Source organism: Oryctolagus cuniculus, chromosome 1 (genome assembly GCF_051225735.1).
Source record: "Oryctolagus cuniculus isolate XC-2025 breed Fujian yellow rabbit chromosome 1, ASM5122573v1, whole genome shotgun sequence".
In the NCBI taxonomy this organism is placed as follows: Eukaryota; Metazoa; Chordata; class Mammalia; order Lagomorpha; family Leporidae; genus Oryctolagus; species Oryctolagus cuniculus.
Genome location: NC_142867.1, coordinates 171,726,110 through 171,749,111, shown reverse-complemented (window position 1 = coordinate 171,749,111; position 23,002 = coordinate 171,726,110). Strand labels below are relative to the sequence as shown.

The 23,002-nt window shown below is 40.4% G+C and overlaps 1 protein-coding gene across 36 annotated transcripts in view; it reads left to right on the top strand.

The window, feature by feature from the left end:
* PTPRD (protein tyrosine phosphatase receptor type D) overlaps positions 1–23,002 on the top strand; it is a 1,783,257-nt gene that overhangs the window by 1,218,124 nt on the left and 542,131 nt on the right. For 31 of the 36 annotated variants that reach the window (XM_089316774.1, XM_089316758.1, XM_070051976.2 and 28 more), the window contains exon 1: positions 11,435–11,572. The exons of 2 other annotated variants lie outside the window; for them this stretch is intronic. The gene's annotated coding sequence lies outside the window, so the exon portion shown is untranslated. Of the gene's footprint in view, positions 1–11,434; positions 11,573–11,597; positions 11,839–15,461; positions 15,588–23,002 lie in introns of those variants that run through there. 3 more of the 36 variants (XM_089316657.1, XM_089316634.1, XM_089316658.1) reach the window with 2 other exon arrangements.

Below are 23,002 nucleotides of genomic sequence, written 5' to 3'. Positions count from 1 at the left end.
GGACAACTGGTAGAATGAGCCAGCTGTATAGGGCACACTTAAAAAAAGCTTATGGATTTAGGTAAAATAGTGCCACCTGTGATTTTATTCCTTTAAAAAAAGACACCAGTATAGAAAAAAGAAAAAGGTAAATCTTAGAAAAAGGCAGCGAGCCTCTTGGGAAATGCCAGAGTCTGCTCAGCTGTATTGTGTTCTTTTCATGGGAACAATAAAACAAATCAATGAGTTTTGAACTATCATAGTGATTTTCAGAATTACCTGAAAAGACTGCCCAAGATTCCAACTCCCAGGAACCATCCCAGAGGTTCTGCCTCAGAAACAATGAATGCTTCTCTGTCACCTGTGACATGGGTGTTTTGTCACTTACAAACTTATTAGGAGAATTAAAACGCACACGTCTCAAAATTATTTGGGAACTCTGAAGTCACACCTAAATGTCAACATTTAATCTGTATGGTGTGGGAAGCCCTCCTCTTAAGTGTTAGCACTGTGTAGCAATTCATGGAGGTATAAGTCTGTTCCCATTGCTTATTGATAGTTTTCTATTCTTAGAGCTAACCAAAAATGCTTTCTTTTCAAGAAAATGAATTCCTTAAGGCAAAAACTGTGAGCAAAATCTTTCTCTCTCAGAAATATTAGTTTTGTTATTTCTGATTTAACTTGGAAAATAACACAGAGGCATCAAGAGTAGTTTCAATTTGCTTCTAAGGAGGGGTTTTCAATCTTTCCATTTTTTTTTTTCTTTCTTGTTTTAATCACAGATTTATTTTGGGGGAAAGCTGCCTGGAATGTAGGCTAGTCTAATGGTATGGCTTCCTCTTTTAATTTGACTGCACAGAGTGAAAATCATTAGGGGATGTTTGTATTGTATTTGGATAAAAGGGTTTTTCTTAATATGTGTGCCTTGCTCAGCAAACATTCTTAGAATGACTTGATCCTGCATAGTTCACATACCTCACACACAGTGGAGGGCTGAGTGAATGAGCAGTAGGATGAATGGGTAAACGTGAAAAGTCGTAAGAAATGCTAAAAACATAGCAGTATATAACATTTGGGCTGCATTTCACTTGTAGTGACTATTTAAAAATGGAATCCAGTCAGAGTCATTTATTTTTCCCTTGTAAATTGAAGTACTTTCACAGAGAATCCTAGAACTGGAAAAAATACCTTAGATATCATGTTGTCTAGTAATTTCCAAACTGTGCTTCCTAGAGCTGGAAAGCAATGATCCTCCACTTTGACTAAGCATTTGAATCACTTGAGAAGCTTTTAAAAAATATAGACACTAGAATTCTTACTCCCAGAGAATCCAATTCAGTCAATATGAGTGGCCCTGGGCATACATTCTAAAAGTTTGTACAGATTCTAATGTGTAGCTGGGTTGTGAACTACCGTTCTAAGGGTTCAACATTCCAAACTTTTACTTGTGATTTGATAAATATAGGCATGCTCCTTGAAGACAATATGATGGAATACATTAAGTTGGGAAAGTTGAGTTGTGCCTATACCTTATAGAGTTTTCATTAATTTAAAAGAAAACACTAAGTTCCAGAAAAGCTAAATTATATAAAGTTCTTTTATGTACTCTTAGGACAGGAAATACTGCAGATATACGAGGCAAAGCAGATGAGTAAGACCTAGACTTTCTCATAAAGGGTTTACAGACTCACAATCTAGAAACATATATGGGCAGAGCGACTGGCCTGTGGAAGACATAGAGGAAAAGAAAAGAAAAACGCGACTTGAGTAAAAGGCAGGTGTGTTATCAATGGCTGAAGCAGGACTGATTCATAGACTATTATAATTTTCACTATTTGGTCTAATTTCTACCTGGCATAGATTGGGCAAAATTGAGTAGTTTTGAAATCTGTAGTCTTAGAATACAACCTGCTTTGTTAGGTGTTGGTAGGATGATACAAGGATAAAAAAAAATGAAAATAATACTGGGTCCTATTCCTTCTTATCTGCACTTAGCACAAGGTAGGATGTTTCTTAGAGCTCACCAGGCATTAGGTCCTTCTGATGGAGGAAAAACCATGTAAAACCATGTACAAAGCCTGAGTTATTCTCAGGACTGCTTCTAGATGTCAGGCCCCTGGTATCTTTGCCAGGAGGAAGGCAGAGAATATCTGCCTGACTTGATTTGCTTTTGTGCTTGTCCAGGCCAAATACTATTAATAGTCCCTAGTTGGTTTGGAGAAAAACTGAGTTAAAATAGAAAGAAATTGTTAAAAATTTGCATCATGTGTTGCTATTCATTTTGGTCTTAGAATCTTTGGAATTTGTTGTCTTCTCAGTCATCTGGCATAAGAAGTTTCAAGGTGTGATTAAACAAAGGGGTCATTTCAAGAAATGATTAAACAAAAGTTTCTATAAATTCGTCCATCTAGCCCATACTTCTAGCATTTTACCATTCCAATTAATGGATCTGTACCAATGAAGTTAGCCAAAAAGATATGTTGATGGTGAGTGCTTTCTGTGACTTTTTAAAAAAAGATTTATTTATTTATTTGAAAGAGTTACACAGAGAGAGAAGGAGAGGCAAACAGAGAGAGAGGTCTTCCATACACTGGTTCACTCCCCAGATAGCTGTAACAGCCAGGGCTGTGTTGATGCAAAGCCAGGAGTCAGGAGTTTCCTCTAGGTCTTCCCACGCGGGTGCAGGGGCCCAAGGACCTGAGCCATCTTCTACTGCTTTCCCAGGCCACAGAAGAGGGCTGGATTGGAAGTGGAGCAGCCAGGACTCGAACTGGCGCCCATATGGAATGCCAGCACTGTAGGCGGTGGCCCTACCTGCTATGCCACAGTGCTGGCTCCCTCTGTGACTTATTAAAAAAGATTTATTTATATATCTGAAATGAAGAGCTACAGATAAGAAGAGGCAGAGAGAGAGAGAGAGGTCTTCTATCCGTTGGTTTACTCCCTAATTGGCTGCAATGGCTGGAGCTGCACTGATCCAAAGCTATGTCTCCCATACAGCTGTAAAGGGACCAAGTAGTTGGGCCATCTTCTACTGCTTTCCCAGGCCATAGCAGGGAACTGGATGGGAAGTGAAGCAGCTGGGTCTTGAAGTGGTATCCATATGATTGGCAGCATTCAGATGGTGGCTCTACCCGCTAAGCCACAGTGTTGGCCCCTCTAGGACATTTTCACAAATTTTCTTAGAATGCTTATTTAGCATAGGAGAGATTCAAAGAATCAGATGTTTCAAAGGAGGTGGAATTCCTATCTAAGTAGAGAAATCAGATAAAAATCTAATTAATGAGATAACCCTTAAGGGGTGGTGGCCATTCAACATGGAGGTGATCATAGGAGAAATTTCTGGTAAGAAAAGTGAAATTTTATTCAGACAATGTGATAAGGATATAGGTTGTAAAGAAGTATAAATGAAGAATGGAAAATTGGATTTAGGCAGTATTCCATTTGTGGTGGGTCTTTAATGGTGGTAGAACATTTTTTAAATGTTTATTTTTTCATCTACTTGAAACACCAAGCGAGAGCAAGAGAGAACAAGAGAGGAATCTCCTATCTGCTGACTGACTCCCTAAATGCCCTTAATAGCCATGCTGGGCCAAGCTGAAGCCAGGAGTCCAGAACCCCAACTGGTCTCCCAAGTGGGTGGCAGGGACACAAGCAGTTGGGCCATCATCTGTGACCTCCCAGGATACAGCAGAAGGAAGCTGGATCAGAAGTGGAGCAGTCAGGACTGGCACTCTGATATGTGACTTTCTAAACAGTGGCTTACCCAGCTGTGCTACAATGCCTTCTCCATTATAGAATGTTTGTGTTTGGTTATAAAGTATGTACATAATAGTAACAGATTTTTTTGAGCATGGGAGTTATATAATAAAATTTCTGTTTTATTATAGTTAACTGGGTAGCACAGTGTCCAATCAGGAAAAGATTAGGAGCAGAAAAATAAACAAAAAATATTATTGTAGTAGTCTGAGAAATAGTAGAGACATTTGTGTTGGAAAGATAGGCCTCTGGTTGTAAGACAAGGACACAAGACATTTTCTTAAAGAACTGAACACAAATAAATAAGAACGGTACTTCTACATTTATAACACGAATATTGACTTGAATAGACCATTTAAAGTCATCATATATGCAGGAAAATAATATTTGGGTATTTTTATTTAAATACCTCCAAGATTGGTTTAGCTTTTCTAGTAATTTTGGAGATGTGGACAATGAATTTCAAAAATCAGGTGACTGAAGTAATGTACGGTCATTAGGAAATAATGTTTATTCACAAGTATATGCTCTGTCCACCTAATACAGCGTGCCTAGTTAAAGAGAAAACTTTAGTACCTGTAATAAGAATGATGGATATTTTCCACCACTGAATGGATCAATTATTTTGACATTTTGTAGGATAACATGAACTTTTCTAATTACTATCATCAAGAACTCTTTGGGACTATGAATTCATCCATTCCCCATTAGATTCTATTATTGTAAAATTTTGATGAGTGTTATTATTGGTGAGGCCAGTCTCCAATCAAACTTTAGGTAGGTGTAGCTTTCCTCACAGGTCCAAAACATTAAGTTGCAGCTAACCAGCTACTGTGGTGTCTAAGCAATGGGTAGCATGTATTGATTAGTTCAAGAGACGTGTTCTGAAATCTGCTTATAGCCCAGTTTTGTGCTTGTTGATGGGAATAGAAAGAGTTTGGAGATGTTTAGAATTTAATAGAGTATAAATATGTAAAGTAAAACACAAAATTACAGAAAATAAGAAGAAAAACAAAAGGAAAGTCCAGAGGCAGGGCAAATTCATTCTGTTTAGTGGACAACACAAGCTTTATAAGGAATGTGATATTCACATGGAATGGACAATGAACCACCAGTTCCTTTATTCTTTTTCTCTTGTAATCTCCATACTTCCCTTCCTTTACTTCCTCACTTATTTATGAAGTATATTGCAGTGTTTGAAGCAATATGATCAGAGTGTTTGGTTCCAATCAAACATGACCTAGTCTCAAGCAGTTAAGGAACAATACACTAAATGTACACACCAAATGGAAATCAGGTGACATAACTGAAGACACTACACTAAATGTACATACCAAATGGAAATCAGGTGACATAACTACAGCAAAGTAAGACAGAGAAAAAGTCTGAAAAGTACTCAAAAATACAGTCTTCATGTCTCAGCTGTATTCTTTGTTTTTAAAACTGTTGAATGCATGTCCATAGAATGCTTAGGGACACAGCTGCATTTGGGAAGTGAGGGGAGATCTGAACCAATATACAGGACTAGTCTGCCACTGACTGCTTACAATCCCCAGATCAGGAAGAGCCACACTTCCTGTTACATGGGTATCAACTTGTGGTATTTCACTTCTGAAATCATTTTCTGAAACTGTTAGAAAGACCCTTTAAAAATAATTTCATGGCTCTAACTTGGTGCTTTCTTGCTAAAAATGTGAAACCTGAACTGGGTGGACACCAAAGTCTTATTACCTTTGAACAACTGCTGTGCCTTGGGTTTTCCTCTTGTTTTTTTCTCCCTTCCTAACTATTGAATCTTGAAGCACATTCTTTCATTAAGGAGATTCAGCACCCTCTACAGTAGTTGATTGCAAGTCATTAACAGCCTGCAGCATGTCCTAGTCTTGAAAGATAAGAGTTAGGCTTGCGCAAGTGAAATTTTAAACAAATGTCTTACTTTTCTATCATTCTCAAACAGTACAAACTTTGGTTGGCTGCAGATCCAATAATCAAATTGTAGTTTAAAATTTAACAGGTTATGTCCTGTGACTTTGACATTCTGCAGCTGTTGAAACCAAGATTTTCCTTCTTCTTAAGAATCTTGTTCCCACTCCCAGGAACTATCCATGATTCTTGTCCATTGTGTTCCCCATTCTTGTACCACTCAGCCTGTTTCTCAGTTTTTGGTCTCTGGAGATTTTCCCTGTATTCGGTGATTAATTACCTGCTTTCTGGTGATTTCTCAATCTTTTTATTTTAAAATATTTCTTCATTTCAAAGTTCTCTCACAGAAGATACAAGCACTAAATGGCAAGGTACATAACTGCAGGTACCATACTCTCCATTCACCTTTTGTCTTTACTGCTAAAGACATCATTTAAAAAATGTATTAAAATCATAAAAGTTTAAATCCAAAAAAATAAACACTAGGCAATTGGTTTCCTTAGTTGAAACCTTAGCATTTAAAGGTTGAAGTGATAAAAATGTGCTTATACTGGATATGATTAACAATACACTTATTTGTGTTATCAATAATTGTATTTTAAAAAGAGGCTGCAAATATGTAGATAGGTGGTCTCTGAATGTTTAAACTGAATAGATTTGAAAAATAAAACCAAGACAATTTTATTGTTAGGAAACACTGAAATACAGTGCTTCATGCATGTATTAATAGAGCTTCTTGACAAATCACCTGTTAAATTTTAGCTGACAGCTTGTCATATATTAATTATAAATAATTGTAATATACGGCTATCATAATGCATGCAAAAAAAAGGAAAGGTAATTAGAGTATATCCTTTGTTTTCTCCCTTCACTTCTTGCTCACAAGAAAAAAAATGACCCAGTGTTTCACTTGGGTTGGGATAGTGCCAGTGGTTAATGGAATGCCCCACTCCACTAAAGAATTTAATGGGAATATCCATTTGTCACAGTCGCATGCTGTAATCTCCAGTAGCTGAGCCAATGGAAAATAGCATCGTACCATAACGTCCTCTACACACTGCAGGTGAGGGTGAAGTGCAGGAGTCAAACGAGCAGACGGGAAAGGGCCTGGCTCTCCTAGGCCTTTCTTTAGAGAAAGATGCAGATTTCTTTTCTTAAAGAGGACAGTGGTGCCTGATGGTGACAAGAAATGCCACCCTGCAGAAAAAGCATGTGTGTTTCTCTCTTGTGGAGACAGGTGTGAATGAGTGCACAGCATGTGTCAAAATCTCTAATCACAACCTTGGTGGAAGCCCAGCTGTCTGTGAAAAGACCAGGATCAGGTTCTCATTTCAATCATCTTCCTGTTTTAAGTTTCAAGTTTCAAATCTGAAGAATGGGAATAACAATACCTAAATGTGCAGTGTTACTACAGAATCTACAGGACTGTATGAATCAAAGCAGTCAGTATGGCACAGAGTTGTTGTCTCCTGTTCCTCTTCATAGTTAGGTGGAATTACAGTGTCTCATTACTTTATAGGTGTATATCTTATACCCTCAAGTTAAGTAATATACTGTTTAATTTAGGGACCCTCTTATATTACTCTATGAATAAAATTTGAAAAAATGCCATCAAACATTTTAACACTTGTAGAGATGAATATTTATGATATTTGAGGATTAAAGCCATTTAATTATTATTTCTTTCTGCATTTAGATTTATGAAGTATGCTAGACATAATGCATCTTAGACATAACGTGACACCTGTAGGAAAAGATCTCAGTAGTTTCAATGCCTTATGAAACTGCTTGTATGTTCAGAACATGTCACTTGAACCTGTACTGTGTTTCTCTATTCCAGCTAGATTTAATATAACCACTACAGTCTTCACAAAGAAAAAATGATAAGCAACAATTTACTCCATAACCCAGTTAATAATTTATCACCAGCATAGAAAGATTTGAAAAACATAGGATTTGAAGTCAAACAGATCTTGGATCAGAATTCTAGCTTGACTACTCACTGACTAAATCAGCTTGGACAAATTACTTCTCTTTTACTCCTGTTTCCTCACTTATACAATGAGACAAATAATACTTCACTAACACAGCAGTGGTTCAGACTGGAGACAAGACAGTGCCTTTGCAACGTTTTCTTAAAATCACTAGCAACAGGGTCAAAACATAAGCATTACATAGCAGTGTTTGTAGAGTATAGAATATGCTCTATTCTTTTTCTACTTCTGCTTCATTGAAAAAAATTTCCTTATGACTTACTAGATTCATGACCCACAAAAGGTCAAATGTGCATTTTGAAAACACTGGTTTATAATAACAGGCTTAACATAATGCTTAGTACATAATGCACATCTAACAACAAATTACTATTATTGTTGTCACAATTATTTTTAGTCCTCCTTTAGGATGCTTCATGATAAATAAGAATAAAATCTTCCGAGTGTTTCTAGGAACTAACTCCCTTGGATGAGATCCAACACAGACTCATACTCATCGTATGCTGAATTATGCACTAGAGGGGGTTGTGCTTTACAAAGCTCCTGTGTGCTGTTCATCACAGAATGTTAGAGCTGGAAAGGAACTAAGAAAATGTCTAGTCCTATTGCTTCATTTTCCTTCATGTAAGTATTTATGATTTTAAAATAGTCTCCACTGCTCATTGATAAGATGGAAAATGGCTTCTTTGACTTAGCGGCTGAAGGGAATGAGGAATAGTTGGTGTGATGGGGGACACCAGATCATGAGATCTAGATTTTTATTCTGCTTCTGCCATGAAATTGCTGGGGGCTCAAAGACTCTCAGGAATTTAGTTTCTATATTTGCGAAAGTGAGGTGATTTCAACAGATGATGAGGCCACCTCTGCTCTTTGACTTAAAACATCCAAATGATAAACAAGCATTAGCATCAGCATTCTGCTGTGTTGGTGAATATATTAATCATGTGTAGCTGCCTGTAGACTTACTTCCACTACTACTTGGATGTTCAGTGGGTGTTTGACTCCTCTATTGGTCTCATCTATATCAACAGCATCATCCTAGTAATTCTCCTTCTGTGTTGCCCAACAGCTCGGACTCTGTAGTCTGCCCCCTCCACCCAACATCTCCTTACTACTTTCTCTAAGATGGTGAGGCTGCAGTAGGGACAGGAACACCTAGGTTCCCTTGATTTCAGTTAGGCTCACGTCCTTTACTTGCATTGTCCTCTGTTTTTGATTTCTGCTTGCTCACGTGGATAACAGTCATCATTGAGTTCTCTAGCTAGTCTAACTTGATACGACCGTGGTAAGATGATAAATCTTCAACTATGCCCTCTGAGAGCAGGCAGGCTTGCCAGATGGGTTCTTCTTAAAGGTCAGATCTGCAGCAAGAGGGATGTGTCTCTCTCCACTGGAGATAACAGCATAGGAATATTATGTTTTAAAATCTTCATTGTCCCCCCACCCCAACATCCAGTCTGGATAACAAAAGTGGGATCACCAATTTCAGAGAGAAGATACGACAATGAAAAACCCCTGCTGGAGTTTTCATCTTGGGTGAGAACACCTATGGAGAGGCTAAAATTTCTGGACTCATTCTCAGGGCACAGAGAGCAGGTGTCCATCATGCTTGCTCAGCCTTTGAGCTCCTTGTGGCATCAGCCATGGGTTGAGAGCTTGAGCAGGAATAGATTTCTTCCTGATTTTTACCATGAAGCTAACTTAAAAAAAAGAAAAAAAAAGTCATGCCGGGATGCTCCTCCCCCACTACCAACTTGTTGGAAAACTAAACTTCACTTAGCAAGGCTCCTTTCAAAAATGTGTGATTTCTCTTCCGAACACACAGGGGGCAGAGGATTACTGACCAATCCTTCAGTGCTTTTCAGGAGCACAGCGTGCAGATGGTAGAAACAAACGGGCAGCTTGAGACAGCAGTCAGTATGCCGGATAACGAGGCTGCATCCGAAGGGGTCTGCTTACCTCTGCCCTTTCAGACAGCTTGGAGTTTGCAGAAATGAGAATGTGTGCATGGGCGGGCCTGCACACAGGTTCAGTCATGGAGGTGGCTGGAAGCCCTGGCTTGACTTTAGTTAACCTTTCTGACCAAGTTTCTAATGAATTGTGTTGGGCCCATTGCCAGCAGTGGCTTCCACAAGCTGGCTTTTCCCACATGCTGGAGATCCTTTGAGCAGCGAAGAAGGTTAAAATTCCTCTTTTCTGCTAAGGATCCGCACAGGGCCCCTTAGCCACCCTTGCCTTCTGTGGAGGAAGCATGCATAGCCCGACGACTCGGCGTCCTTCCAGGCAGACGGTTTCACGGTATCCTTCAGAGAAGCCGCGGAGCTTTGATGATTTCCAACATCATAAAAGCAAGTAGCATGAAAGCAAAACAAGTTATTCCACTAAGATTTGGATTCAGTACTTCCTTATTTTTTTCCTCTTTGCCCCCAAAGTGGATCCCCTACAAGCCTCCCCGAATGAGGCTGCCAAGGTGAACTGGGGCGGACACAAACTGTGTCTCATCAACCCCGCGCTCCTTATATTATCACCACCGCTTTGAAAAGGGCGCGACCAGCATTTTTTCCTCCAGAGCGCCAGGACACTGAGCAGGAAGCGCCGGGGCATGCATCTCTTAGGAGATGAGTGCATCTGTTAGAGAGGGTCTTTTCTGGCCTGGTGGATGGATGCTGGGGAGTGACGTCACCCCGCCCCCTCCTCTGCAAGTGTGAGTGTGAGTGCGTGTGAGTGAGTGTGCGTGCGCGGTGCGCCTCGGTCGCCCAGCTCTCCCGCCTGCCCCTCCTTCGTCCAGCTCTCGGCCCTCTCAGTGGGTCAGCGGTCCAGATGCAGGGATTCTCCAGCGGGCGCCGCGGGCCCCGAGCTGCCCGCGCCCGGGCGCACCCACGGTCACACTCACGCGTAGGCAGGGCGTACTCACAGCCCCCCAGCGCCGGGGCGCCGCGATTCTGTGGGATCCCCTGCACGTTAGGAGGATTTTAGAAATCACCCAGACGAGGAAACAAAGAGAGGAGCCTTTCCAATTACTTTCCTGAGCTTTTTGTTTGAATTTGCCCACCAAGCCACCTCGCCTGCCACCGTCACTACAAGGTTCACGCCAGGTCCAAGGACGGGGGCCGGGCTGGCCACCCCACCTCCCGGCCCTGGACTCCACCGCGCCCCCTCTGCCCCCCGCGGGCCTTAGTTTCTGGTTACCTCGCGTGCGCTTCACTTTTGGGGGGAAAGAAGAGAAGAAGGGGAGGGAGGCGCTGAGGAGGGCAGTCGAGTTGCTATTTGTGGCCAAAGATTCCTCTTTAAAAGCAGCAGCAGCAGGAAGGAGGAAGCGGGCGAGGCGGAGGGAGAAGAGACGCAGCCCCGGACCCCCCAGCCGCGAGCGGCGGAGCCTCGAGAAGCGGGAGGAGGAGGAAGAGGAGGTGGTGGAGGAGGAGGAGGAGGAGGGAGAGCAGACATACGGCGGCGGCGGCGGCGGCGGCAGCCTGAGTCGCGGACGCGGGGCGAGCGGGAGCGGGCGGAGAAAACGCCGCGGAAGCCGCGGGCTCTGAAGGGCCAGGAGGACGGCCCGGGAAGAGGAGGCGGAGGAGGCGGAGGAGGAGGAGAAGGGGGTAGGGGTGGAGGGAGGGCGGGGGGGACGCGCTCCTGTGGATGCTGGATTTCGGGTTTTTGGACTCACTCGCTGACTCTCCTCCACTTCCTCGCTCTGGACTGGGCTGGCCGCACGAGGGCTGGGCGGCGGCGGCGGCGGCGACCAGGGGGGGCTCCCGCGGCGACGGCCGCTGCTCGGCGGGATTAAATTGGCCGCCCGGAGGCGGCGGCGCGGCAGGCGCGGGCTGTGCGGCCGTGGCGGGGCGCGAAGGAGCTGGAGGAAAGTGCTGGTGCCGGCGCGGGAGGCGGTGGCGGCGACTGCCCGGAGCCAACATGACCAGGTGAGTCCCCTGAACTGACCCGGTCCGCCCCCCACTCGGGTCCTCCCCAGGAGCTGCGCAGGGATCGCCCTGCGCCGGGCTCCGGCTGCTGGCGCCTCCGCGGCCGGAGCGGCGCGCTCCTGCGTCCGAGAGCCCCACGACCCTGCGCCGGAGCGCAGTTTTCTCTTCAGAACCTCCTCGGGCAGAGGTCCTCCCCTGCGCGGTTCACTTCTCGCCTGAACCCCAGATCCTGGAGAGAGGCTATTCTGGAGGATGGGGGTGCCCGGGTACGTGTGTGTGTGTGTGTGTGTGTGAGTGTGTGCGCGCGCGCGACCCCCGCGCCCTCCTCTAGGGTGGGCGTAGTATTGGGGGGCAATGGTGGAGCGGCGGGATAGTCGACCTTACTCGGGGCTTCTGCCTCCGCTCGCGTGTTTCGGTGGCAGGGCTTCCTGCTCTGAGAAGGGCTGGTTACGGTGAGGGGGGGCGATTTCTTTTTCTTTCTTTCCTCTGAACTAGTGGGGAGAAGGAGACATAGCAGGAATCAAAGTCTAGGCGGCTGCCACCGAGGAGGGGGATTGTTTGGGAGACCTGTCCTCGGCAGAAGCGCGGCCCGAGTTCCGCTACGGGGACCTGGTGTGCTTCCACACACCCTCGTTCCGTGGGGGAAGGCAACGCGTGATTCCCGGCGACGAGCCAAAGTTGTGGGAAACAATTGGAAAAGAAAGCCGAGAGCGAACCAAAGATTCTTGGCTTTCCTATAGATTTACCGTAGCTTTTCTTACAGGCGTGGAGGAAACTTGCATTGCTTTTCTGCGACGTTGATTTTTTTACTTTAAAGCGCCAACGAGTGAAGTCGGTATTTTTAGACTTAGGAAAAAAAAAATCTTGAACACTTAAGTGTGAGATTGGTTTTCATTAATTGGGTGTTCCTAGGATTCTGAATATAGTAGTTCCATTCTTCAAAACCGGGACTATTACAATCCTCTTGTATTGTTTCCAGTTCGCCTTCCAGTAACTACTTGCCAAATGTCTCCTCCGTTTTCTAAAATTCTTGGCGTGATCCCCCAGCCTAATCCACAGTTGCACCTTAAGTACCTAGGAAGATTACTGAGGGGTAGCACTTCCCGTATTTCCTCTTGAAGTTTTTGGTTTTTTTTTTCTTTTACACGTCCAAAGACAGTACCAACGCTTAACAGAGTTGTACCCATTTTGAGCTTCTCAGAAGCTAGTAACAGCGTGTGGCTGAGTTGGATTTCTAGAGCTACAAATGAAGACTTGACCCTCCGGGGTGTCCTTTCAGACCATGCTGTAGCACACCTATGGGGAGTTGGTTCAGCTGTAGTTACTTGAGACCATTTTGACTGTTCTAAGTGTATGTGCGCACCACCTGCTCAACTTGAGTGAAACCAGGTGAAGTACCAAGACTTGAAGCATTTTGCTTTAAAGGGAGCTTTAGATGCTACCAACGTAAAGATCATGCTGGGTAGGGAATCTGATATCTAGGAAAATGCTGAGTAGATACTCCACTGATTCCCAAAGTGTGTTCTGTATATGCTGCGGGTAGGTATTATAGCCCATTTTCAATGCCCCATGTCTGATTTCTTGAAATGGGCATCCTAAATGGACAATAACATTTTCCCACCTCCCACCTCCCATAATTATGTACTGTACTTTGCTTTCCAATGGAGCTAGCAGTTCTGTGACAGATTTCTTAAATTCACCCTCATGCTATCAGCTATTATTGTACTTTCAAAGTGTGAAATTGACAAGCTGGTCAGTTTCATGAATTCAGCTGTCAGAGTGTGTCCAGTTAAAAATTGCTAAAAGCTGTAAATGCGCCTGCCTGGAATTTTCTTTTGTGACTGAGAGACATCAAGAGGATAGGGGCTTAAGGGGTGGTATTAATTAGACATCTTTTGAAATTATGTGTGCTGCAGTGTGAGCTTTATCACTCGCTGTGGCTGGGAAATACATTTAGATTTCCACTATTGTAAAAGTGGCATTCAGTTTTTATCTGTATCTCATTTTAAGTAGTGATCACTTTACATCATCTGTTCTGAAAGCCATCAGTAAAAAAGGTATATATGGAATGAGACTCAAAGAGGAAAAGTGTCTCTCACATGATTTTAATGTAGTTAATTGATATATTACTTTTGTAATGACATGTAAAAAGGTGGATGAATTAACCATTTTATTGTGGAGGTTATGTAACAGAAATCCTTCTTGGGCCAGCACAGTTGTACAGTCACTAAAGTAATCAAAGGCAATCATCTATTTTAATGTACATGTATTACAGTAGATAACCATAGATGCAAAGCTGCTTTAAGTATTAAATCCAATGATGTGCTTTGCCTTTTAAGATTGACGCTCATTTAGAACCAGAATATCTCAAAGTCCAGAACTAAGAACTGGAATCCCTTCATCTGCTGCTATTTGCTAAGCCACTAGGGGCCTGTATAACTTCTTATATTCAGGAGATACCCTGGTATGGCAAATGCGAACCCTTCCTAGAGAGACATTGAGAAAAGAAAAATTCTAGGCAGTCCCTCAAGTTTTGTGTTTTTCTTCTTTAATGCATTAACTCATGCTCTGATGTGAGTTACAGACATTGACTGAAGGACATTTCTGAAATGTTATTTGGGGTTTCTCTGACAATCTGGCAGCAAGAGGCTGATTTTTCATATAGAGTGTGAAACAGAATAGAGAGCGGTGTTCGCGTAAATTCATAGATGATCTCAGTTTCTCAGTGTATGACAGGGATAAACAAGGAGGGACATTCATAACTTTTCTTTATTGAACTGATAAGGATGTTATTTGCATAATGTAAGGTTAAAAGATAAATGAAGCAGAATTACTTTAGGGGAAGTATAGTCATAGATTGATGGTATGCTTAAACTAGCTTTGTAAGTGCTGCACAAGTTAGTTTGAAAGGAGAACCTGAGGCTTGGGCTACAGTGCAGCAAGCACTTGAGGGACCTGGACTGAAGAGACACCATACATTTTTAAGTGTCAGTTTCACAAATTTGAAATCGACCAGCCGTGGCAATCTTGATAGACATTAGGCAATAAGGTCAAGTATACTTACACTGTTCTCTTGTTGATTTTCAGTTTTTCAAACTGACAAGGGTGACTATTTGTAAAAGAGCACACTATTAGTATTTGCGTATCGGATTTCCTTCAGACCGACTTGATTTATCAAGCCATTTGAACAATTTATTCTTAAAGGGGTTCTATGGATAAATTAGAATTCATTAACACAGTCACATATGAAGAGTGTTAATCCAAGGAAGGTGGATTCCTCAAGGTGATTTTTGTTTTAAAATTACCCTTGTTCAGTTTCAGTGTCCATTTGTGGATAGTCTGAGAGTTGAGGTGTATGTGCTCCAACTTCTGATCCCGAGAGCATCAGACTTTTCGAGTTATATTGTTATAAACTCCATATATAAAAATGTTTGGTTATGGTACCTTTTTAATTCTCAAAAGTTTCTGGGAATCTCATGAATGAACTTAATTCACCCTTTGATGTAGTATACTTAAATTAGGGGGTCATAAAATATACTTCTAGAATTTATGCTACAAGCCCAGAAATATGAAGTATTAAATAAAAAGATACAATTATGTTTTTCTCAAATTTCCAAAAATGCGTTATTTTTTATTATTTTCTTAAAGGGACAGTGTTTCTGATTGAAAAGGTTATTGTGAGTAAATGAATTCTATTTTAATCCAGACTTATTCAGATTCTCTTATTGTCTCATCAAGTTATTTATCTTTTTGTTGTTGTTTAATCTTTGTACTGTTTAGTTTCTGTAGCAAGATCTTAGAGGAAAGCTACTTACTTGTGATGACACAAAGGAAACTCGCAGCCTCAAGCAAAATGAGTGTTTAAAAACATTCCCTTTTATATTATCAGTGATTTGCCAAGAAAAAGCAAAGAGGCGAGTTGTTCTCTCTGTGATCTACAAGATTGAGGATTCCTGTGTAACACATCAACTGGAGAATGCTGATGATGTTGGGGAAGATGGCTTAGAGCGGATTGGTCAGTAAATTTCCTTCCAGCAAACATCACTTGTTTAAGCTTCTGTAATTTCGAAGCAAAGAGACATTTCTTCCAAAGGATAGATTTGTTTGGGGATATGTTTTCTATATGGATAATCTCATTTGCTTCTAATTAGTAGTTGGTAACACTTGTTAAAATGGCAGGCTTTGTTTGCATTTGTCTCGACAAAGTGTCTGAATTCTCCCTCCTTTTAAAAAAAAGTTTCAGCATCCAACAATTAAGCCCTTAAGAAAGACAGCTATAAGAATATATGTCTGTGCTTGCTGATTGTTCATTATATAAAATTACAGCTTCACATGTAAAAGTTCAGCATTTTCTTTGCGTCATAAGTCTTGAGGAGGTCAAAGAGCAAATGCTTGTGTATTTCAGCAGTCTCTGACCTAATGTAATTTAAAAAATAATTTCTTGACAATGGTGCTAGACTGGAACAGTAATGATACAGAATTCTTACCAAACATCATTTCACAAAATTACACTTAAGACCTGTGTTCTTCATTTCCTCTTTAAAATATTACCCATTTACTTTTAGGTAGTCACCAATTTGCAGTTTCTTAACATGTTGTTTTTAAAATATCTTCTACACATTAATTTAACTATTATGTTCATTTGTACTGCCATATTTGCCAAAGCAACTCATAGGGGAATAAATTTCAATGCCTTTCCTTCAAAGTATCTTTGTGTTCATTAGTTTCTGTTTGATGCTGAAACGTTTAATAGGACCATATCAATACTAGTCACTCATAGCTTTTTGAAAATTACAGAAGGAAAAAAAGCAAAAGTGAGCTCAGTGGCTTTTTTTTTAAGCTTGTCTGTTGTCCAAATCAAATCTCTGTAAATTATAAATCAGTACGTTACATGAAAAAGAAAACAATTTCAAAAGCTGAGACAGCTCATTTCTGTGAGCTGGTGGATCATGTGTGTTCATGGAAAAGGTGTACAAATGAAAAAAAATTACAGATTACAAAGTTTTTCCACAAAAACAAGCTTGTCTTTTAATTGCATTTTCCACATACTTTGAGGGAGCTTTCTATTCAAGCAAGCCAATAGAATAGAAACAACCTGGATGCTCCTCTCTCGCTACCTGTAGCAAACAAGTCATGCTTCCCTTTTCTGATGCCTGGTTTTAGGTGGCAGGCCGCTCTTTGGCTCTTTCAGTGTTAGGAGAAAGTATGAGAACCCAAGCAGCCATCTGAGCCCAGGCTTGCTCTCCATTCTTTGATTTCACTGATCAGAAAGGCTACTTAACGTTTGTTCTTCTCTGACATTCAGAGAACAATGTCAGGAGCATTTGTGACCTTTAGCACCTTTCTCTTCACTGGACTTAGCTGTCGTAACTCTGTCTGTTTCATGAGATGGATTGAATTTATAAATTCCTAATTGTTTTTTTAAACAACAGCCTTGAGCTATGCTCTTTAATGTAGCAGTAGCTAAGTAAATTGAGATTTGTGAATTGCACATAGAAAACAGCGTTTCTCAGTACCACTTTGGGATTTGAAGAAATTGTACTTTTCACATATACAAATAATCATCTGTAATCATGGAATCGCAAGAGACTTCATTTTAAGCTTCAGTATGTAGACTTTTTTTAAACTAAAAGATGTTTATTAAGTATTGATTTTATGAATGATTGAAAAATCAGTTATTGTTTAGTCTTATCATGTGTTTACAGCATATACAAAGATAATGCTAGAAATTTGCAGGTCTTAACTTTCTTCTTTTTTATATTACTGTAAAAATAACACATTTAATAGGAGGAACTGAATTTATGCTTCAGTTCTGTCCTTTGTTGTGTGTGGGATCTTGAGGAAGTGATATGACATTTCAGTCTCAGTTTCACCATCTGTAAAATGGAAAGAATAACCAGACATGTGATGAAGATACAATGAGATGATAAAAATTTGTCTTATGTTGTATTTTAAATTTAAAAATCCCTGAATATAGGAATCAAGTAATGAACATACTATATTCAATAACACTAGTTTCTGTGATAGAATCCTGTCATCTTCAGCTGTCTGTCCTGTTATTGCTACTTAACTTAAAAGCTAAGCTCTGTTGGGTATGGGGTTTTGTCTGCCTTTAGCCTATTGGCACTCTACTGTGTATCTGCTGTAAGTGCTACAGATGCTAGTAAGGTCTTTTCCTGTCCAGCACGTTTGTTGAAGTCTGTACATATTAGTGTGCCCTAGAACATTGTTGTATCTCAGAAAGCTTTTAAAGCAAAAGCTAGAAATGATTTTTACCTAGAATGTACGTAGAATTTTTCCTAAAAGTCAAAAATGTATTAATAGGTTCCTAAGGATAATTGAGGGGGAGCTGCAAGTGGGGGAAGAAATGTTTAGAAAAGCAGTTAATTAAAATCCTGAACCAAAAGAAGTGCCTTTCTTTTTGTCATTAATGGTAGTGCATCTTAGAAAGCTGCTTAGCTCTTTGCCCAGCGCAGCTGTCCCTCCCTGAAAGATCAGGTTTCAAGAGCAATGATGGATGGTGGGTGCCTGTAGCCAGTTGTGGGGTTTGCTCTGAGGTCAAATGTATTGATGGAAGATAGGAATTTACTGCCTTTTGTCTCTCCCTAAGATCTGCCTGTACAGTTACACAGGAAGAAATTAGACTAGACACATCAAAATGCTGATCCAGTGTCCCATTATAGGTTAAAAAAAAAAACATTGGTTTTCAATGTGTAACATAAATTTTTCCTCCTTCTTACTTCCTAATGTCCCACCTCAACTAAAACGCACACTAATGGTTTCTTACTACACAAGTGGACTCTTTCCTTTCTATAAAACCATATCCCAGGTACTTGTTGGAATATTACTAAATTGAAATATTAATTTGGAATTCATTGGCTTAATTGAAATGTTATTGGAGGGTTTAAAGAGAAACAAACTAGCTACCAATTCAGACTTCTCTAGTTGAAATAGCTTCGTGTGATTCTTTAGATACATGAGTTTATATCTTACATAATGGACCTATCAAAATTATTTTGGATAATTATTTGGATAATATTTGGCTGAGGGTAATAGAAGTTTATTAGAAATATCTAAATTATTCTGTATTCACTAGGTATGCAATCTTTCTTTTACTTTTTTCTTTGGGGTGAAAAAGGAAGTGATTGTAGTACTGTCCTAGAGGAATGAAGTATTATAAGCTTCTTCCATTGGAGAAATAGTTTATAGATCGAAGTTATTTTTTCTTTCTTTGACTCTGACTTTTCTTCATCAACTTTGAGGTCCCTCTCCATTGGATGTTTGGACTTCATGTCTTCATTCTAAATTCATTTGTTGTTCTATCTGTTGTCATTTTAAGGTCTCTGTTTCTACCTTCTCTTGTGATATTCCTATCCTTTTGTCAAGAAACAGTAATTTCTGTGCAGGTGACCCTCAAAATAATTTTCCTGGCATCTCTGGAGTTCTGGACTTGAGTTTCTATCTGCCTGTTAGATAATTGAGAAATAGAAGGCTGTCGTATGTCCCAAAGTCTGTATTTTGTAAACCTAAAAATCCCATGTTCCATCCATATGAATGTTTACTTTCCTTTTCTGCATACCTCATCATCTGACTTACCACTGACTAGAAATGTTGGTGTTATCTCTGCTTTCTTCCTTTCATCCTTAGCCCCTTTCAATTTTGTAGATTCTATTCCTATAATCATTTACAATGTCATTGCTTCATTTCCATTTCTGCCTTTTCCGCGTATCTAGAAGCTCAGCACTCCATACAATGCTCCCTATGTGGTCTGTGTGTGTGTGTGTGTTTTTATTTCCTCTCTTTTTTTCCTCCTAAAAGCTTTTGCTTTCTTACATGCAAACTTCTTCAAGTCTACATGGTCAAATGCTGAATCCTCAGCACTGCATTTGGAGCTGTTGCAGTTTAGCCCTAAGTTGCCTATGCAGCCTCCTCTTACCTAGTCCCCAGCTGCTCAGCCTTTCTGCAGGGTCTGACTCCCTGCCATGGAGAGGAGTCTCAGCTCTCAGGCACCTCTTTGTTTGTACCAGTCCTGCTCCTGGAATCCTCTTTTTCACCTTAGCAGCTGTCCTCACTTATATCCATTGAAATCTTCTTAATTAGTCTGTCATTTTCGAATGCTGAGCTCAAGTGCTATGTCCTTTTCTTTAAACTGAGTTGAAATAAAGAGACTGGAGTTCCAGTGCATGGAAATCATGAATGTGAAAGATAAGTATTTATTAGGAATCTTTGAAGGTGGTCAGGACCCCACAAAAGGTGAAAATCAAAATTCCTTCATGGGGACAATTTTTCCTTTAATGTTTTTGATAGAGGCACAGTAGTAGTGGTAAATATGTAATAGTCATAATAGTGACAGTTGGTAAAATATACTGGGCAGTTTCCATATGCCGTACATATATTTTTGGCACCATACCTTCAGCATCATGTTTCATCTCTAAAATAACACTCCATGCTTTTGTTGTCACTGTTATATAGAAGAGGAATGAGAGCCATGGAGAGCTTATATAATAAAGATGAGACTTAAGAGACAGGATTTTTTTTAAAAAAAGATTTTAATTATTTGAGAGGTAGAGTTTTACAGACAGTGAGAGGGAGTGACAGAGAGAAGTCTTCCATCTGCTCTTTAAGTTCTCAAATGGCTGCAATGGCTGAAGCTGGGTCAATCTGAAGCCAGGAGCTTCTTCCAGGTCTCCCATGTGGGTTCAGGGACCCAAGTGCTTGGGCCATCTTCTGCTTTCCCAGGCCATAGCAGAGAGCTGGATTGGAAGAGGAGCAACTGGGACTAGAACTGGTGGCCATATGGGATGCCAGTGCCGCAGGTGGAGGATTAACCTGCTGTGCAGCAGTGCCCAGGATTTTTATTTTATAAGGACTTTATTTATTTGAAAAGCAGAGTTACAGAGGGAGACCATAAGGAAGAGGGAGGAGACGGATCAGAGAGAGAGGGAGATATTCCATCTTTGGTTCACTTCCCAAATGGCTACAAATGGCTGGAGCTGATCCAGGCCAATTTTGGGAGCCTGCAACTCCATCTGGGTCTCCCACATTCGTGGCAGGGTTCCAAGCATTTGGGCCATGTTTTGTTTTCTCTGGTGCGTTAGCAGGGATGTGGATCTGAAGCAGAGCCCTCAGGAATCAAACTGGCTCTCTGATGTGGGATGCCAGTGTTGCAGGCAGCAATTGTGGAGTCACTATGCCAGCCCCTAGAGAAAGATTTTAAAGCAAGGAATATTCACACTATCATTCTTGTGTATCACATGATTTTTAAAATATTTTTTGTCCCATTAACCAGACAAGTACACCCAGTATAGTGTGCTGCTTTTTTGACATGAATTCAGGAAAAATCTTAAGCATTATGTAGAGGGTCCTGCTACCATTTCTGAAGTTTCTTCTGCCTCCTTCTCAACTTGGGACTGGAGGCATTTTTTTTTTTTTTTAACCAGAGGAGATGGGACTAGATGACTTTATTTGTGGTTGTTTTTCCACTCTAATATGGTATGCTTTAGTTTTGGAGCAGAAGTGGTTAAGTGAAATATCTCCTTCAAGAATAGTTTTTAAAATCACAAGGGCTAAAAAAATTAAAGTCACAAGGGCTGATATTTTTGTACCTGCCCAACAGGTAAGAAGTCAAAAGCATTTTTATAATGAGAACTATAGATCCAGCAGGGATATCTGAAGAGCAGCTACCCATCAAAGAAATGGAATTATGCCAAATGGCTGATGGATATACATTCTGTTTATTGGCAGCCTGCCCTACACAATTTTACCTGGGAAACTTGTCAGTTATGATGCCTTCTAAAATACTTTGTTGTCACTGTTCATCTATTACGTCCATTATCAATAAGGGATGATTTGATTCATATTTTTCCCCATTTAACCTATTTTATAAAGGCTTGACTTTCTTTTTTCTGTAAGGCATCAGAGCACTATTTTTGATTAATTATGGTTTTATAAATAATAAGATACAGGATGTTACATTTGTTTGATGATTTGGAAAATTGTTTTTTCTCAGACACCAAGGCACCCTGAAGTTTTAAATCAGATATGGTACATAAAATAAAGTTACATGGAGATGTTTTGGTTTTTATGGCTTCTGGGGTATCTTAACAATGAAGTCATCTTTATTTGCATTTGTGAAATGTATCTCAAATGCATATATTGGCCAAATTAGCAATATGTTTTCCATAGGTCAACTTATAGTGATAATCTAGAAGCATGGAACAGGATGTGCTACTTCTTTGGGTAATGTGTAGTTACGGTTCTTGCACAGGTTATTAATACATGCCTTATAATGATAATATTTACAAATTAAAAATGACATGTTAGCAAATACTGTTACACATATTCAATTACTGCTTCAAGAAACGATTGCCTAGTTTTATGTGAATCTGATTTTTACTGCAGACCAGACAACCTGAGTTTGATTGATTTTCACCAAAATGTAAGGATTTTAAGAATTATTTCATTCAAATGTAAATTTTAAAATATTGCATTTAATCTGTTTTATCTTAAGTGATCTCTTGTCATTTCAGGGATACCAAAATAAATATATAAACTTCCCTTCAACCAAATTTTTTCTAAGTTTTTATATGCTAGCTGTGATCTGTTAGTGAGGCCCCACCATCCTTTGCCTTGGTTGCAACCTTCCTCTATGTAGTTTTGACCTCACTGTGCTTGCTTCTCTCCTTTGCAGCTAGTGTGAAGTTTAAAAAAATCAAATATGATCAATTCATTTCCTTCTCTAAAACATTCCAGTGACTTCCCATTCTCCTCTGTAAAAAGTTTGAAATATTCTTAAAAGGCACCTGGCCTTTCATGGACTTGCTCCTGCCTTGTCCTGTCTCCCACCAGTTTGCCATTCTCATCACCCGTACTTAACAGACATACGTTAGAGCCATACTAACATCGCAGGGATCTTCAGATCATTCACAGAAATGACTATAATGAAAAAGCTATGTATGCATTTCAAAATGTGCACCAGAATAAGCTTACCTTTTCATTCCATTTTCCACAAGCTTTTTGAGGTACCCTAACTTTTCCTGTTTCCCACATATCACACTGTGACTCTTCCTGCTATGATTTGGAGCGTGCTGTCTCTGCTTATATGTGGAAGAGCCCCTCGCCTTCCGCTTTTGTCTGACTCATCTCTTCTCTCATGCCTTAGCTTATTGACAACTCTTCCAGGAAGTTTTCCCTTCTTCCTAAGCCTGGATATCTTTTCCGTGTGAAAAGAACATTGAATAATTTCTATATACAGTACCTCTCATAATGCAGTATAATTGCTTATTTATGGTCTCCTTCATTGCAAGTGCCTTGAAGCCAAGATCTATGTCTTGTCTATGTCCAGTGGTGGCTCCAACACTGAGTGCATGGCCTGGCTGAATGTATAGTGATGTTAGAATATTTTTGTTGATTGTTCTCACTACACTGATT